Source organism: Lithobates pipiens, unplaced genomic scaffold, assembly GCF_037356315.1.
Source record: "Lithobates pipiens isolate NorthernLeopardFrog02 unplaced genomic scaffold, aLitPip1_a1.2 Scaffold_19, whole genome shotgun sequence".
In the NCBI taxonomy this organism is placed as follows: domain Eukaryota; kingdom Metazoa; phylum Chordata; class Amphibia; order Anura; family Ranidae; genus Lithobates; species Lithobates pipiens.
Genome location: NW_027507764.1, coordinates 250,663,662 through 250,682,172, shown reverse-complemented (window position 1 = coordinate 250,682,172; position 18,511 = coordinate 250,663,662).

The window sequence follows — 18,511 nt, the reverse complement described above, 5'->3', positions numbered from 1 at the left end:
TCGCTGACTCCTCCAGGTTCCTCGCCTTCCTGGTCCTTATGGTTGGAAGGTGGGGGGAGGAACCTGGGATTTGGTCAGGCTGCTTTCCACGGCCTACTCCTTGCTGAGACTTTCCTGTGTATGAAAATGGTACATAGTTTCAATCACACACAATTTTGAGCTCATGACTGTTGCAAATTGAATATTAACAAATAGAAAAGACTATCATTCTGATCCCAGCATTTTTCATTCTTGTCCCGATCAATTTTGGCTACTATTGTCTATTGATATGTAAACCACTTTGTTAAATCAACAATTAGTGATCAATAATAGCATCTAATTAAAGTGAAACTCCACGCCAAACTATAAAAAAAACTGATAAGCAATTCGAAATAAATACAACTGCTGCTCCCCTGAAAGAGTGGTGTGCTCCTATCGACATGTGAAAAAGCAGGTATAGGGGGCACTGTGATTAGTGATATTCATTGATTATTGGTAATCTCATAACAAACAGTAAATTGAAAAATCATATAAGAAGTCACAAATAAAACTGTTATTTCAGATCGTCCTCCTGGACAAAAAATGTGTGAATCAATACAGTCCCAACAAAGTAGTAAAAAAAGATAAAACCAGATCAGTGGACAAAAATACATAAGTCACAACACATCAACCTTCCAAATGTAACAATGTCTTCCAACAAAGGTTAAGTGATCCTTCACCAAAACTTAAGAAAATCAACACCCAAAAGTGAATGGATAAGTGATCTGCTTACCAGACCAATGTGAGTTCTTTCCTAAGAAAGATAGTCAAACAGCGCTTTTGCAAGATAGTGCCTGCTCACGTGTAATGTAATGGAGAGTGTAGGAATCTTCGTCCTCGTGGGTAAAGGCAGGATATACAAAAAGAGCAAGAAACATCCATAGTGTAATAAGGTTTTAATAATAAAATCAGGTATTAAAAATTTAGCAAATGGCTCCTTACATTTAAAAGTGCCTGTCCCGGCACTGGGGCTGCTAGCTTCTCAAAGTAAGTGATGTGTGGAGTCACCTCCACGTCCAGCTCCGTGCATAGCGTGCGTTTCACCAGCTCACACCGACAACCAACCAGACCAGAAATGGCGTAGGCAAAATAAAATTGACCGGGTACCACCTCGACATACGTTTCGTTGTTTATGTCTTCAGGAAGCCTTAAATTTAGCTTGGTCCAACATTGTATACCCTCGAATAATTAAAGCGGGAGTCCGCCATTTTTTTTTAAAAGCCAGCAGCTACAAATACTGCAGCTGCTGACTCTTAAAATAATGACACTTACCCGCTCAGCGCGCCCACGATGTCAGCACCCGAAGCCGATCTCTCGATCGTCTCTCGGGTGCTGCCGCCGCCATCTTGGGTATGGGAATCAGGAAGTGGAGCCTTGCGGCTTCATTTCCCGGTTCCCTACTGCGCATGCACGAGTCGCTCTGCGCAATAAGGATGGTCCCCGCTGTCTCTGGGATCCGTGTGTTTCCCAGGAGACAGCGGGGGACCTTCGGAAAGGGGTGTGGCTTCTGCAGAATCTACACCGGAAGTGGGTGCAGATACCTGTACTGTACAGGTACCTGCACCCCCCTCCCCCCTGAAAGGTGCCAATTGTGGCTCCGCTTTAAGACAAGCCCAGGATGCAATCTCAGGACATTTCATTTACACATCTGATGCTTTAGCAACTGATAATAGCATCTAGTTAACATCTAGTTAACATCATTCAATTTTTGTCCAAAAATATGTTAAACAATGCTATACCTGGCTCAAGCTGGGCTCCTCCACATCTTTCTGGGTAGAAGGCCCAGGTTGGACATCTGAAGCCTCATCTGATGTGGAAGGAAGTGTGAAAAGAAGTGTAGATGGTCTGGGTTCAGTCTGATCTGACAAAAAACGCAGTCTGTCGTAGTACCATAGCCTGGGGACATATACGTCATCTGCTGCTACTCCTGATCTCATGGAATCCTGGACTTTTTTGCGCTCCCTATTATATGTGCGCCTCAGGCCACCAAATTTGCCCTTCAAATAGGTCAAATACCTGCCGCAAGAGTCACCGACTTCACTAATTCCAAAAGTTTCTCCAGTACTGTCTTCCTCTTTAGCTTGTTGGAGTAGTCACTGTTTTTGACTTGCCAGAGAAATGGCAGCTCCCTATACATGTCCAGGAAACTTGGCAGGAAGTCTGGGTCTGTAAACTTATCAATTTTCTCTGCAAGACATAACACAAGACAAACCCCAATGTAAGGCTAAACTATCCTAATCTTGTACCAATATAGGCCTCAATCTATCAATCTAATCAAGTTAAAATTGTACCTTCGTTTGCACAATTGGCACTTACTCTACTCCATCCTCTGCTATCGGATGTACGATGCATGCTTGTTACGCTTTATATACACTGCGAATGCGTGAAACTCCGCCCCTGACCTTCTTTCTAGTGTATTCACCGCCCCTTCTCTTTTGGCGCAGTGGGAGAGCACATGGCAGAGACAGAGCAGGGGTATGCAGAGAGCAGCAATGATGAGCAAAGCCCGGAGCAAGGCAGTTCCGATCCAGGAGGAGATATAAGGCCTCATATATGTCTATTGTAGAGATGGTGGAGATGGTGGACATCTTGAAGAGGACCGACTATGATGGGAAGTATGGACCGTACCCAAACCCAAATGTGAGAAAGGCCAAGATCATGGAGTAAAAGTTGTGAGAAGTCTGCACTGGAATTTTGGGGTATGACAAACCAAGGAGCAATTGAGGAACTGCTGGTCAGACCTGAAATTGAGGGCGCACGATCAGTACAGAAAGATCAGGAAACTTCTGCAAAAAAGTAAGTATTTGTCGTGTGTTCCTATTATTATTATTTCTTCCGTGTTGCTCCATGTGCTTTTCTTTACTATTGTACAGTTTAAAATGGCAGGTTTGAGCCTCGTGGACACATTAATCGTTCGTATTAAACATCGTTTGTTCGACCACTAATACAATGTTTTTGGCAGATGCAGGTTAGCTACATTTGTTCGTGCCTGTTTGTATGAAAAGAAGTTTAGTACATTGTACATTTAGTACATTGTTGTCTAGATGTGTTTGTAACTATAATGAAATGAAAACTTGATTCAGTGTAAGGAGAGGACACTAAGCAGCTGTTTACACATCTGGATGCAGGAGCACTAGTGTGGGACACCAGAACAACCTTTATGGTGTCCCATGCAGGTGCTACAGTAGATACTAGGGGTTTCTCCATGTGTGAAACTTGTTTCACACCTTTCTAAAGGGAAAAAATCATGTTAACTTGGAACTCTGTCAAAATAGACAATTGTATGACACTTCCAAGCAATTTTTCATATTACTATTTCTTGCCCCAAATATCTGTGTGCGAAGAATACCTTTTTTGTGTTCACGTAGGGGAGAAAATAATTGGGACATCTGAGGAAACCAGGAACCCCACACCTCCTGAAGAAGGGGAACTCCCCACACACCATGAAGATGTGAATTCCGAGGTTCATGAAGTAGGCAAAATGGTGACCACAACAGGTCACTGTCTGAGACCACAGCTTCAGGTAATAATATGCCTGCATATTTAAAATACACGGTTTGTGTTTTTTTGTGGAAGAAGAAATTCACTTTAACAGTGCAAGTGCACAAATCCTGATCAGCGAAATAATGGTGTGCAATCGTGAATTAGAGAAGGTCAAGGAAAACATCAATGATGTTGAAAAAAGACTCACCAACATCATTGATGTTTTAGCCAAAATCTAACAAACAAAAAAATGCAATGTTGTCGTTACTTTTTAATATTTGATATAAGTTTCAAAGTAATTTGAAAGTCAAATTTTGAAGATGCACAGTCTGTCAACATGTGCTACCTGCCATCATGGGACATCAATGTATGCATTTTGTGGATGTAACCTCTTCCTCGCAACTAAAGTAAATGAGAGGAAGGGGTTGCAACCCCAGAATACGTCCATTGATCCCCCATGATGGGTTCTAGCACATGTTGACACACTGTGTGCCTTTTCCCTACATCTATCAAAATAGAGGTAGGAAAAAGACACAAATTTTAGGCATAGGATCATGATGGAAATACACATTTTTGAGTCTCAATTTGTGTGCATCTTCAAAATTTGGCTTTTGCAGGGGTGATATCACCCCATCTGATGAAGGCAAAAGCAACACAGTTTTCACATACTAATGTCTCATATGGCCTTCACTTTATCAAAGTTGAACTTTGTAAGTTCCTGAGTTGGGGATGTGGATGTTAAGGTTTTAAACATGCCTGTTTAGCCACATAAAATTAATACTGTCACACATACATGTTATACACCAAAGATGTTGGCTTGTTAAAAAACCCTTTTATAATGCACATGTGAATGTGCTTGGAGTAAAATGTTTTATACTCAATGCGTGGCTTCTTCTTTCAATGCTCAATACCAGTTTTTAGAGTAAGTTGGTGTAGTTTACAGTGACAAGGGGGTTGTTTACTAAAGGCAAATACACTTTGCCTTTAGTAAATAACCCCCACAGTGCTCTAAAATTTGTCACGATAAGGCCATTTTAGGGACTCCAAGCAATTAATTCTTGCCGTTGAATATGATGATCATTTTCATCATTAATACATTACCTACATTAACAACAAAAACATTGTGTGTGTGTGTGTAGCAGACCCACAGCACAACATAATAGTTAGCTGAGGAAGAGATTGTCACCCCATGTCACCCCATGTATCAAATACGTTATGTTTGCACTATTGAAGAAAATGGCCAAAAAAAAGGCCATTGGAGAACCTAGGAGACAGATAAAAGAAACACAAGCAGTAAATCAAATGAAATATGAGTTCAGTTTTTAACAACAAACTTATTTTACTTCGCGGGCACTTGGGGGGCAAGCCAGGATGGCCAGCTTCAAGTGCCGTCATGTTTGTGTCTGGTGAGCCGGCCTCAGTTGCAACTGAGACCACATAGTTGGCTGCATTTTTTTTGTAAAAAGTTGTGCAAAATGCAGCAGGAAAGAATAATGTGGTTTAGTTTATATTCCACCATATTTATTGCAGTAAGGAATAGGCAGAACCGCCTGCCCATTATGCCAAAGGCATTTTCAACCACTCTTCTTCCTCTGGTCCAGGGTGAGGGTCCTCATAGGGAATGGCCGCGTAAGATGGTCTCCCAGGGCAAATGCTTCCTCTGCAACAAATACGAATGGGAGGCCCGCCACGTTGTCTTCTGGAGGTGGCAAGTCCAAGCTGCCCTTCTGGAGCCATCTGTAGAACTCTGTCTGGTTGATGACTCCACCATCCAACATCCAGCCATTCTTCCTCAAGTCCACATAGAGGAATTCATAAGTCGCCTACACCACCGCCAACAACACAATACTACTATACCCCTTATAGTTATAATAGTACGACCCCAAGTTGGGGGGTGGGATGATGTGGACGTGTTTCCCATCTATTGCCCCACCGCAGCTGGGAAAGTCCCACTGCTGGGCAAATTGGGAGGCCACAGTCTGCCATTCCTGTGGGTTTGAAGGAAACTGATCAGTAACAAAAAAAAATTGTACTTTTGCACATAACATTGCAAGCAGATTAGACACAAACATTCTTGGCCAACATAAGTAGAACATTTATTGAAATAAGTATTTAAAGTCAAAAGTATAAGGTACACTTATCAGATTCCTCACCCCCTCTGATGGCCCATTGTAAAATTTTGAGGGTGGGAGGGGGATATTTTGGACAGGTAACCCTCTCTATTTCATTGAGAGCTGAATGCATAAATAATGTGTGTTACTTTGGTCAGTAAGGAGGGGCTTTGGCCCCTACACATTTTATTGGGTGTTTAGGGTAAGCACCACAATGGAGCTGACAAAATACATTAAGTATTAAGCTAGGCTAGGTATGTATGGGCCCAGGAGGTCAGTGAAGGCAAATATGCATGAAGGACAAAAAGGGAGCATTAAAAGCTTACAGCATGCATGAGGACAAGGAGGACATTCACAGCATATTACAATCATGGTAATTATGGAATGATGAAATAAATACAATACATTAGCAAACATTAAATACATAGAATGTGATATTAAAGGATACAACTGAATGATGGCAGAACAGGTCTCTGGAATAATGATTCCCAGAGCCTGGGGGGAGATCCCAGTCGTGAACTTAATATCCTGGAGATTTCTCCCCATTGCCAAGTACCGCAAGGTGGCGACTAGCCTCTGCTCGGGAGTGATGTCTTGCCGCATGCAGGTGTCCTGCTTCGTAATATAAGGGGACAGCAAAGCCAACAGGTGGTGAAAACCGGGATCCGTCATCCAGAGATAATTTCTGAAATCATTAGGATTATTCTCCTTGATCTCCCGCAGCAAAAGCATGTGATAGAATTGGTCACGCTGGAGCAACCAATTCTTCGTCCATGAACTCCTCCTCGCCCTGTTCATGGACTGGACTTGTATCAAAGCAAGAACCCCAACACCAAGCCCAACAACATCACAAGCTCTCAGATGAGAACATAACCACAACATGGCTAGAAAAATGGCCAGCTGGTCAGAAGGAACTAACAGAACACACTGAAAATCAGACTTGACCTGAGAAGAACGAGCTGAAAATTAGAAACGTGCGGACATGAACGCACTGCAAAGCAGAAGCAAATTATAAATAGAACGCACTGAAAGACATGAACGAACTGACAACATGCACTGAAGAACAGATACAAACCCACAAGCACAAACTGAAAAGCAGAAACAAACTGAAAAGCACGAGGCTGAAAATCGCAAATCATCTCTCTCCAAACTTCTACTAACACGAGATAAACACAAAATTAGCAGAAGGAGCCCAAAGGGTGGCGCACTGGCTATTGAACTTCCTTTTTATAGTCCAGTCGTACATGTTGTACGTCACCACGTTCTTGATGTTTGGAAATTTCCGACAACATTTGTGTGACCGTAGGTATGCAAGACAAGTTTGAGCCAACATCCTTCGGAAAAAAATCCACGGTTTTGTTGTCAGAAAATCCAATCGTGTGTACGGGGCATAAGAGTGGCAAGGATGTAAATTCCCTCCCACAGTTGGTGGTTTTCAGCAGGGTGCATCGATAGTTTAAAAAAACTATTAGATAAGCACCCGAACGACCGCAACATACAGGGATATACAATGTAATAATGACATATAATCACACACATAGGTTGGACTTGATGGACTTTTTCAACCTCACCTACTATGTAACTATATATGAATCAGATATATTGAATTTACATATTAAATGTTATAATTAATTGTATTAGGCCTGGGTCCCGTGCCCCTCAAGGCCTAATGGTGACCTCCAGAGTTAGGGAAAGCTGGCATCCTTCCGTGTAGAGTGGGATGCAAGGCGTGGTGGGTGTAATGCAAGATGAAAGGGTGGGGGCCAGACTTTCTTAGAATGCAAAAACAGATTTATTGTCTCTTAAACAGAATGTAGGATACCCTTAAGTAGAAGGCCTCCAGCCGGACACCACTTCTGTATAGGTAGGACCACTGTCTCGTATAGCAACAAGCTCGTAGTAGTTACTAACAGCAATAGAAGTCAACTATTTGCAACAAGAACAGTTCTTAGTTTACCCCACCATCACTCATTGTGGGTCTTCACTCAGTCTCTCTCACTAGACTTCAGATCCACTAGCCACTGGACCCCCTGAGCTCATCCAATGGTAGCACTCAGTATCTTCCTCAAGCGTCACCCCCGCTTCCTTGCTGGGTCCCATGCTTGGCACTCACAGATACTCTTCAAGCTTCAATCCATCCAGACACACTAGTTCCCTGTCTTGGCACTCACTGATGCTCCACCAGTATCACCTTTGCTGTCCCGCTGGGTCCCTGACACTTGCTGAAGTTTTCCCACTTCTTTACCATCCCTGGCTGGCAAGAAATCTGCTCTGGTATTGGCCTCAGCTTACTCACAGTAGTCTCCTGTAACAAGGTGGATGGCCCCTTAGTGGCGACAGCTTCCCCTCTACCTCTGACCAAAAAGGGTTCCCCGGCCAGCAGAACCATTACTTCTGGTTGGACTACAAGCCTGTAGTCCCAACCCTATGCTGCTCTCCTGCTTCTGGATAGGACCTCAGAGAGCTAGCAGCCAGATATCCCCAGTATAGGCCTAAGACTTATAGCCTAGCAGCCCGGGGCAACATAATACACGTCCACCAGACAGACGTCTAGGTGGCACAGAACACCGATCACCTGACTCCCCCCAAATAAATAAGCTCTCCCAGCAGGCCAAGGGACCCAAGAAAATCCATGCATAATATGTCCTTGCTATGCCCTTGTCTTATCCAATGTCCCCAGCCACAATGCCACCTGGTGACAGAAGAGAAAAGTGCAGCAATGCCAGAATTGGGGAGAAATCAATTCATCTCCTAACAATTGGCCAGCGCAACTATCGCCTGGCAACTAAATTTAATAGCAGCCCTGCCTAAACATCAGGGTGCTACATCATTTAAATCATCTGAATTAATTGTTATGATGCTTATCACAGCAAGACATTCACAATTTTGTGTACCCCAGCAGCATGGCCAATATAAGCATAGAGTAGTTTTACAAGCTTTGAGGCAGGACTTAAGCTGGCCATACACCATACAATTTTCTTATTCAATTTTCTTAGATTTAGCTTCAACTATGTAGTGCAAGGGCCTGCCTGATTGCATACAAATTGAAAGTGTTTAGGTTTGACCTCCTATTATGTGGTTTTGGAAAGTTGTACAAGAAAATTAAAACCCTAATCTTAAATTTCAGTTCTATTCAAAAACCTCTAGAGGAATCCCAGGCTTGGGAGTAGGGGGCTAATGCACCTGCTTGCGGTGGGGCAGCTAAGCTGTCCAATCCCTTACAGTTGTAGAAAATGTATAGTTATAGTGCTAGTGGTTTGCCAGGTAGGTATCTACTATGGTAAACGATAATTCTTAAAATGGCAAAAGGTAACTTTTCAATGCTAAAAGCTTAAAAATAGTAAATGTAGATACACAGGTATATTTATGCTTCCCAAGGCCAAATGTTCCAAGTCACCCCCTTCTAGCCCAGTTGACCATCTAGAGTTAGTATCACACTTACAAAAAAAAGGTGAGGCCTGAGAGCAAAGAAAACCAACAGCACAATTTACCACACTGTGTTTTCAAAGAAAAAGAGAGTGATAAATACACATATTTTCACAGAGAGAGAGAGAGACATTCCTCTAAAATTGCACAGGTAATTATGATAAAGGAACTTGTTAAAACCAAAATCAAGATTTTATATCTGAATTGGACAAATGTGAAGACAGTGAACGAATGAATGTTGAACTCGTTTTTACTATTGTTACCTCTTATATGTATGCTCTTGTTTCTGAGGAATCAAGAATTTATAAAAAACGAAGCAGGGAGTTGGTAGTTCACACAATGTTCTATGCCTGAGCATTGCAGATGATTGTAGAAAAAATGCCCAAGGAGAATTTGGTATTACGTTGTAAATTAATCTGCAAAATGACAGTCTGAAAAAAAAAATGCAAAATTACTTTTTATGGATCTAAAATAACATTTTTAATAAAAAAAAAATTAATTACCACATAATGCTATTTTTATGGTCATAGATATGGGCAGAAATAAGCACAAAATTAATTGTAGTAAATACGGCACCGACATCCCTAGAAATTATAAAGCAATTTAGTTGGAGATATAGGACTTTAAAGGTGCACCATATAGAAATTCACTCAGAGTTGATATAAAAATATACAAAATATTTATTAATAAATAATTAAAAAGTAAGGAATACGGTTTAATCATAGCCATAGGTATACACACACTACCTATTATGGAAGATGAAATACTGTACTCACATACATATCCACGTCCAAATGTTTCAACATGTTTTGTCGTAGCGGCTTCCTCAGGAAAGGAGTTAAGGACTAATTTATTAGGTATAGAGGAATATAATTCACTCAGCTTTAGGTGCATGTAAAAGAGAAACTAAAAAATATTAATATACCATACTGATATTTTAACAAATTGACAATATAAATCTTATACAAGCAGAACTGTAAATCGCACACAGAATGGGTAAATCCCCAATGAAAAAACTCCCTACCTCTGTGTTGAGCATAGGAGTTGATTCACAGGGAAAACTCTCCTGAATAGTCCCACAACATAACACCTAGGTCCAGTCCAAGCAATGCTAGATCTTCCATAGCATTGACTAATTTTCAGAAAAGGATACCTGCAATGTACTTGAATATATATCAGTAAAAAAGAGAGAGAGAGAGAGATAGAACACAAAAGTTCATAGCATGCTCTAATATCTGAACTACACTCACCTCAATCCTACTTCTTAATTAGACAATACTGGGAGCTCATGCAGATAAGAAGGGGGCAATGATGTATATTGGTATGCCAAAAGAATGTGTTTTGGAAGGGAACCGTACATGTTTTAAAGCTGATAAGCAGAAGCTGAAACATGTATTTATATCTAAATCATGTTCTTATATATTGGAATAGACATTTCATCATGATATATCAATCACATCCATTACAGTCCCGCCTGAAAGTGTCTATTTCATTCTGTCCCTTATACTAAAAAGTCCTACTCACCTGGCCCATTCTTCTTCAGCAACTCTTTTGAGCTGTATATAGAGAGAATCAGCGACTAACTCACTACTCCCCTCGATACAGTTGAGAGAAGGGTGATCAGGTGCTGTCTATACCTACAACCCTGTGACGTTGCATCTCAGGGAGGGGGTGTCTGTAATGAGGTGTAACACATAATTACCATCAAGTCTTACATAATCATCATCATCTGGTATTTCCTGGTTCACAAATGTGGGGGTAGATCGGCCAACAGCTTTTTCCATACATTTCTTAGGACAGGGGAGATCACAGCAGATTATGGCAGCCATTGTCAAGATGGCTATTCCTATTTGTGTTAGTAATCCCTGCCACCCCCCCTTGGTTGAAATTAAGTACTGATCCCAGGGATTGGTGAGCCCCATTTTTTTTTTATTCTTTGGACAAATCCTCAAGTTTATGGATGGCTAAAGTCACTTTACCATTTGGGCCTGTGTTGTCTGGGATACAGGAACAGCATGTACTTGTCTCGGGTATCATCTTACACACACCCCCCTTTTCAGCTAGGACCATGTCTAAGACCATATGGTTTTGGAAGGTCATATGTGAAACTGCTTCCAGTTGCTCGGCTAAACCTTGGAGTACATCTCTAGTGTAGTTGACAAACCTTTGTTGGTTATAGTAGATGTAATTTATCCACTCTACATTCTTTTTTACAGTGATAATGGGGATCAGAGACACAAATCCTGCTGCTACTTGGTCTCTTGCTTTAAACTCATCTGGTCTCCCATTTGGGACCCCTATGGCATCTATGTATACATGAGGGTCAAAGTTTCCTGCTGGGGCACTCCTAAGTTTCCTGTTGGGCCTGGTTGTGGTGTTTGATTCTGGTTCTAGGGTTTCTGAGAAAATATGCAGAGGCATTATGACCTTAACCAGCGCACATTCCCCTGTCCACTGTCCTGTCAACCTACTCCTGATCTTCATGTCTCCACAGAGCCAGTACACATCTCCCAAAGACTGGACTTGGTTTTGTACCAGATCTGCAGACATCTTACTGTAAGATCCGCAGTAACCTGTGGTAAAATTCCCTAGAGATTTCCCCCCAATATTGTCCATAACATGTGTAATTGACAGGATATATGGTGATGCCCTCTCCTGGCTTGGGTGTTTTGGTGACAATTGGATACTCCTTTTTCCAATGTTCACACAGGAAGTGGTTAGTGGTTGTGTTGGTAAATAGGCTAAGGAAACATGTCTCATGCTTGGGGGGTATGTTCAGGGGTACTGTTCCCAAATGAGATCTAGCCTCCGCACACTCGTAACAATTCGTTTTATTGTGTTTTCCTGCACTGTACCTCCTCCACTTGAGCCACAAGTTGACATCTGAGAACCTGGTCTCTGTGGTCATAGTGTCCTCAAAGGTAGGGTCTGCTATGGCCACCATGTCCCCTAATGTCTGTATACAAGGTCTCAGAGGGTTAGAGTTAGATGATGGTTGGGGAACCACCCACTCTGGTTTATTAAACATATCTTTCAGTTGAAAAGTCTTTCTATAGCTGTTATACCCACTCCCCCACCATAGGTCCCACGTCTCCTGGGCTTGGATTCTCAATGGTCAGCCTGAACTCTTTGGTGAAATACTGAGCTTTGTGCTTGTTGATTGTCATTCTATCTATGAGTGACTTCCCATTTTTGTCCTTTTATTCAAGGCGCACTCGGGCTTGTACCCCCAGTCCAGCGTTCCAACCCACTGCTCACCAGGAATCACAGTTGTTACCCCAATAGGTGTCAGTAACGCATACATATACAGTCATGGGACCTACTGCTCTCTCTGGACCGAACCCTGTACCTGGAATTATCTTTTCATAAGAGGATATAAAGGTGGCAATATGTGTGTTGGATTAATTATACCAGAATTGTGTTACACCATCTTTCTGTTTGATGGATACCTCCTGTGCCTGAACAACGATTACAATGAAAAGGCTATACAGAATCATGGTTTGGTCCCCTCAGCCTCTTCCTCGGGTACAGGGACCTTGTTGCAGTGGGAAGTGTGTATCCACGTGTTCTTCCCGTCCACCTTGACTGATGCGGGGTTGTTAGGAGAACCTGGAAAGGACCATCATACAGGGAGTCCCCGAGTTACGAACATCCGACTTTCGAATGGCGTAAAACATCGGAAAACGACATTGGAAAACAGCGGAAAACATCCGAAACACCGTTCTGCACATGGGTGGTTGGATTACAAACAAATCTGACTTCAGAACAAACGGGCATTCCCTAACCTGTTCGCAACTCGGGGACTGCCCGTATCTGGGTTCAAGAGTGTGTTTTCTCACAAACTTCTTTAACCACTTCCCACCCGGCCAATGTATATATACGGCCGGGTGGGAGCCGCCTGCTCCTGATAGGACGTTCAGGAACGTCATTCAGGAGCAGCGGGATCGCGCGCGCGCGCGCCCGCGCAGCGGCGCGATCCCGATGTGCTCGTGTCACCCGGACACGGCACATCTCAGATCGGCAGGAGGGCTCTGTGATTGGCCCTCCTGATCACATGACGGCCGTGTCCAATCACGGCCGTCATGTGATGTAAACAAACAGCCGGTTGCTAGGCAATCGGCTCTCCTCTCCTCACACGGAAGTCACCGCTGAGAAGAGGAGAGCAGAACGCTGCAGCCGGCTGATGATCAGTGAGTATGGGCTGCTTTTCACAGCTTTTTACTCACTGATCATCAGTGTAGTGTAAACACACAACACACCACACAGTGAAAACACAGTCCCCACATATGTCCCCAAAACACACATGTCCCCAAAACATACATGTCCCCAAATAATAAAAACACATGTCCCTAATAATAAAAACATGTCCCCCACATATGTCCCACTAAAATCACATGTCCCAATGATTATCTGCACACATATGTACGTGATCACCTGCACACATATGTACATGATCATTTGCGTACATATGTCCGTGATCACACAAACCAATTATTATACACTTAACGGAATTTTTTTTACCAAAAACATGTAGCAGAATACATTTTGGCTTAAATTTATGACAAAATTTGATTTTATTGGATTTCTTTTCAAATAGAAAAAAGAAAATATTGTTTTTTTCCCAAATTTCCGCTTTTTTTGCGCTTATATCGCAAAAAAAAAAAAACGGAGTCGTGAATAAATAACACCAAAATAAAGCTCTATTTGTGCGAACAAAATGATAACAATTTCATTTGGGTACAGTGTAGCATGACCGCGCAATTGTCACTGAAAGCGCTAGAGCGCTGAAAGCTGAAAATTGGGCTGGGAAGGAAGGGGGTGAAAGTGCCCTGTATTGAAGTGGTTAACAGGACCCAGTCCCCGGGGGCCAGCTTGTGTGTTCCTGAATCTAGCTCAGGATCTGGAATGGAAGAAAATGCCTGCGAATAGATGCAGGTTAATTCTCGTTCCTGTTTCCTGAGACATTTTTAGCATTCTAGACTTTATTGTGCCATTCAGTCTTTACACTTTCCAACTGCTCTGAGGATGTTATGGGGTGTGGAAAACTAGTGTGACCCCTAAAGCCGTCCAGATCTCCTTGTTCACTGAGGTCATGAAATCCGGCCCCTGATCACTCTATATGACCTCTGGGACACCGTATCTGCACACTATTTCTGTTAGAAGTCTTTTAGCTGTGGTTTTTGCTGTCATGTTGGTGACAGGATAGGCTTCGGGCCATCCGGAGAACATGCAATCGATGACCAATGCGTACTCGTATTGGCCACTTTTCACCATCTGGATGTGGTCAATCTGTATTCTCTGGAAGGGGTACTTCAAAATGTACCTGCTGTGTTCTTCCTGGATTGCATTTAGCACAGTTTGTGCATGGGAGTAAAGATATTCTCGCGCCAACCTATGTGCCCTACAAAAGAAAAGAAAATTGTGGTTGCAGCAAAACACCGGCAGGGGTACTAACCCTCCCCAAAGTAAGTGATAATGAATACAAGTGGTGTTGCGCTCCGGCTAAGTAAATGTGATGTACTAAAATAAACTAGCTAATACCTTAGTAGCAGCAGGAAAGTAAGAGATGAATGTTAAACTACGTGTTTAAATAAACTCAGACAATGTGCGTAACCTCTTGGGTGCAATACATCAAATAGTGCTTTTGACAAAAAACAAGCTTAAATCAGGTGATGTACAAAAATCCTCCATATAGAATCCAAAATATCAGTGAATCAACATGCAATCCACATAGATTAGTAAATTAAACAGTGTAAAAAAAAAATATATATACCTATATTAGTAGAAATAATGCTAAAAATAACGAATGCGATGAGATTTATAAGTGCTAGAAGTGCAACTTGAGGGGGTGCAGTGAACAATGGTGATAAATCAAAAAAATGCACAAAATGCTAATAATAATATTTGGACTCCAAACGCAGTGAAGATGTGCTCTAAAACACGGCTCCAATGTAGCTATTAACATAAAAGTTCACTATAATCATGCAAAAAAATGTCCATTCAGTGATAAGCAGAACGATATCCTGCGTGCCCGGAGAAAAACGGGGAGTAAGTTCCACCAGTGCTCCTGTGCATATTGTATCCTCACAATAGGTGCAGTAATTACCTTACCTTACTGCTGTAAGGTAAACAGCATTCCCAAAACAACACTTGTTATCCGCTGGTGTGGGTTCAATAAATAGCACAACTCTGGACACTCATTCCACCGTAGGCACGATGTATCATGCAGAGAAAGCAAGGGGAACACTCCAATGAATAAAAATAAGCACAGTAAAAGCGAACGAGCGCCACGTTCGTACTTTCCGGACGTCACTTCCGGTGTCCTCACTAACCAATTGCGTTCCAATTGATGAAGTCACATGACGATGACGATAGGAACGCAATTGGTTAGTGAGGACACCGGAAGTGACGTCCGGAAGTACGAACGTGGCGCTCGTTCGTTTTTACTGTGCTTATTTTTATTCGTTTTAAATGTGAGTACCCAAGCTTCGTTTTGTATCTAAATAAAATTGTGAATACATACTTCACCATTGGAGTGTTCCCCTTGTTTTCTCTGCATGATACATCGTGCCTACGGTGGAATGAGTGCCCAGAGTGATTATAGTGAACTTTTATGTTAATAGCTACATTGGAGCCGTGTTTTAGAGCACATCTTCACTGCGTTTGGAGTCCAAATATTATTATTAGCATTTTGTGCATTTTTTTGATTTATCACCATTGTTCACTGCACCCCCTCAAGTTGCACTTCTAGCACTTATAAATCTCATCGCATTCGTTATTTTTAGCATTATTTCTACTAATATAGGTATATATATATATTTTTTACACTGTTTAATTTACTAATCTATGTGGATTGCATGTTGATTCACTGATATTTTGGATTCTATATGGAGGATTTTTGTACATCACCTGATTTAAGCTTGTTTTTTGTCAAAAGCACTATTTGATGTATTGCACCCAAGAGGTTACGCACATTGTCTGAGTTTATTTAAACACGTAGTTTAACATTCATCTCTTACTTTCCTGCTGCTACTATGGTATTAGCTAGTTTATTTTAGTACATCACATTTACTTAGCCGGAGCGCAACACCACTTTTATTCATTAACAGTTTGTGCATGGCTTGCTGAAGTTGTTGGTAAGTGGGGTGATCCCTGGCGCCAGATAGTATTTGTTAATCAGGACATTCATCAAACTTTTTCTTTCAAAAAATTTTTATTCTCAATTCACAGACAGAATATACAGTACATTGTTAAAATAGTTTCGGTATAACAAAATATGTAAAACAATGAAACAAACAACTTGCGACATCATACTCGATAACACGGTACAGACAAGCAAATGCGTATGCCGCGTAGAGCTGTACGAAGAGTATTTACTGGAACATATAGCGAACAGAATTGAAACATTCCGATTGTATCGGAGTCAGTTAGTTTAGATACACTCTTCCTCTAAGTTAGTTGTAAATAGAGGAGAAATGGTACTGCATGTACAAAAGATTTCCATATAAAGAGAGGGGAGGAGAAGGAGAGAACAGCTAGAAGAAGACAGAAATAAAGGTCGGAAAATAGAATGACGGGAAAGGGGAGAAAGAGTAGGAGAGAAGAAAAGAAGGAAAGTCGGTCAACCGGTCCGTACAGACCCAGGCCTTCATACGCTTGAGACCATCCCAATTCTGCAAATAACTTAGGGCTCAAATAGATAGGGGTCGAAATCCGGGGGTAGAAAGTGTTGTATCCAGGGTTGCCATATTTTGTAGAATTGGGGCATACGATCGAGGAGTTTCGCCTCTGATTTGGAGTGAATCATGGCCCTTGTTACCCTATTCTTCATTTCCGCCACCGAGAGCGTAGGGGTTTTCCACGCCTTGGCAATAGTTTGTTTAGCAGCTGTGGTGAGTTGCAAAAATAAGGCCAATTGACTACGAGTGTAGTTATGGGGAGTAGAGTTGAGAAGGGCCAACGAGGGGTCAGGTAAAATAGTGTGCCCCGCAAGGGTCGATGCAATCTGGAAGGAAGTTATCCAAAAACGCTGTGCTACTGAGCAAGACCACCATATGTGGAAGTGTGTGCCCGCTGTGTTACAACCCCTGAAGCATGTAGCGGGATATCCCGGAACAAATTTGGCTATCCTGGCTGGGACCAAGTACCAGCGCATAAGGACTTTATAATTAGCTTCAGAGGCTATAACATTCTGCGTTGCTTTATTTGTGTTAGTCCAGATTGTGTTCCATGTGTCTACTTCGAGGTCCAGTTCGAGGTCTGTGGACCAGCCCCTAGTATAGGATGGGAGTGATGTAGGGGAGGAGGAGAAATGAGTGTACAGTTGGGAGATAATGCCTGGTGCATGTGGGTCTGTTTCGCATATTTGCTCGTAAAAAGAGTTACTATCATGGGAACTAGTAGGTTTAGGGATTGAGTTGAGGAAATGGGCGATCTGTAGATAACGAAAACATTCGCTATTGGGTATGTGCGATTGGGCCTGGAGTGTAGGGAAGGACCTGATTTTGCCCTTGTGTATAAGGGTACCAACTCGGTCGAGCCCTGCTCCAGACCAAGCCGTAAATAATCCAGGTTCAGAAAAGGCAGGGATAAATGAAGGGTGGCCGATAATAGAGAGTAATGGTAGATGACGAGATTTAAGTCGGAAAGATTTGTGGGTCTCGTCCCAGATTCTAAGGGAATGGGCTGTAATCGGATTGCTGAGTCTGCTTCTCTGTGTAGGGGGGAGCCACAAGAGATTAGATATACTTATCGGGGAGGTGTCTATAGCTTCGAGGCTGACTCATATCGGTATCTCCGTTTTAGCATGGTATAGGGTGAGTTGTGCAATTTGAGCTGCACAGTAATAGTATCTAAAATTTGGTACTCCCAATCCACCTAATGACTTGTGGCGGTACATAGTAGCTTTGGTGACTCTAGGCCTAATTGTTCCCCAGATGTATTTGAATACTTTACCTTGAACCAGGCGATGAAAATATAATGGGACACGAATCGGGAGGACTCGGTATAGATATAATAATTTAAGTAACAGTGTCATTTTGACTGCCACTATGCGACCCAACCACGATACACACAATGGCTGCCAGGAAGATAGAAGACTAGTCAGCTTCCTAAATAGCGGAAGATAGTTATATTGGAACAAATGCAGCGGATCTTTCGTGATATGGACACCAAGATATGGGATAGAGGATGATGACCATTGAAAAGGGAAATTGCTGCGAAGAAGATTAAGCTCATCACTCGGCAGAGATACGTCTAGAGCTCTAGATTTAGCCTGATTGACCTCTAGGCCAGAAATAACAGCGAACTTCTCCAGTAATTTGCATAAATTAGGCAAGGTCGTATGAGGAGTTGTAACGAACAGCAAAGCATCATCTGCAAACAGACACAATTTATGTGTCGTGTTTGCTATCTCCAATCCCCGGATGTTCGGGTCTGCCCTTATTAAAGCAGCCAAGGGTTCGATAGCTAAG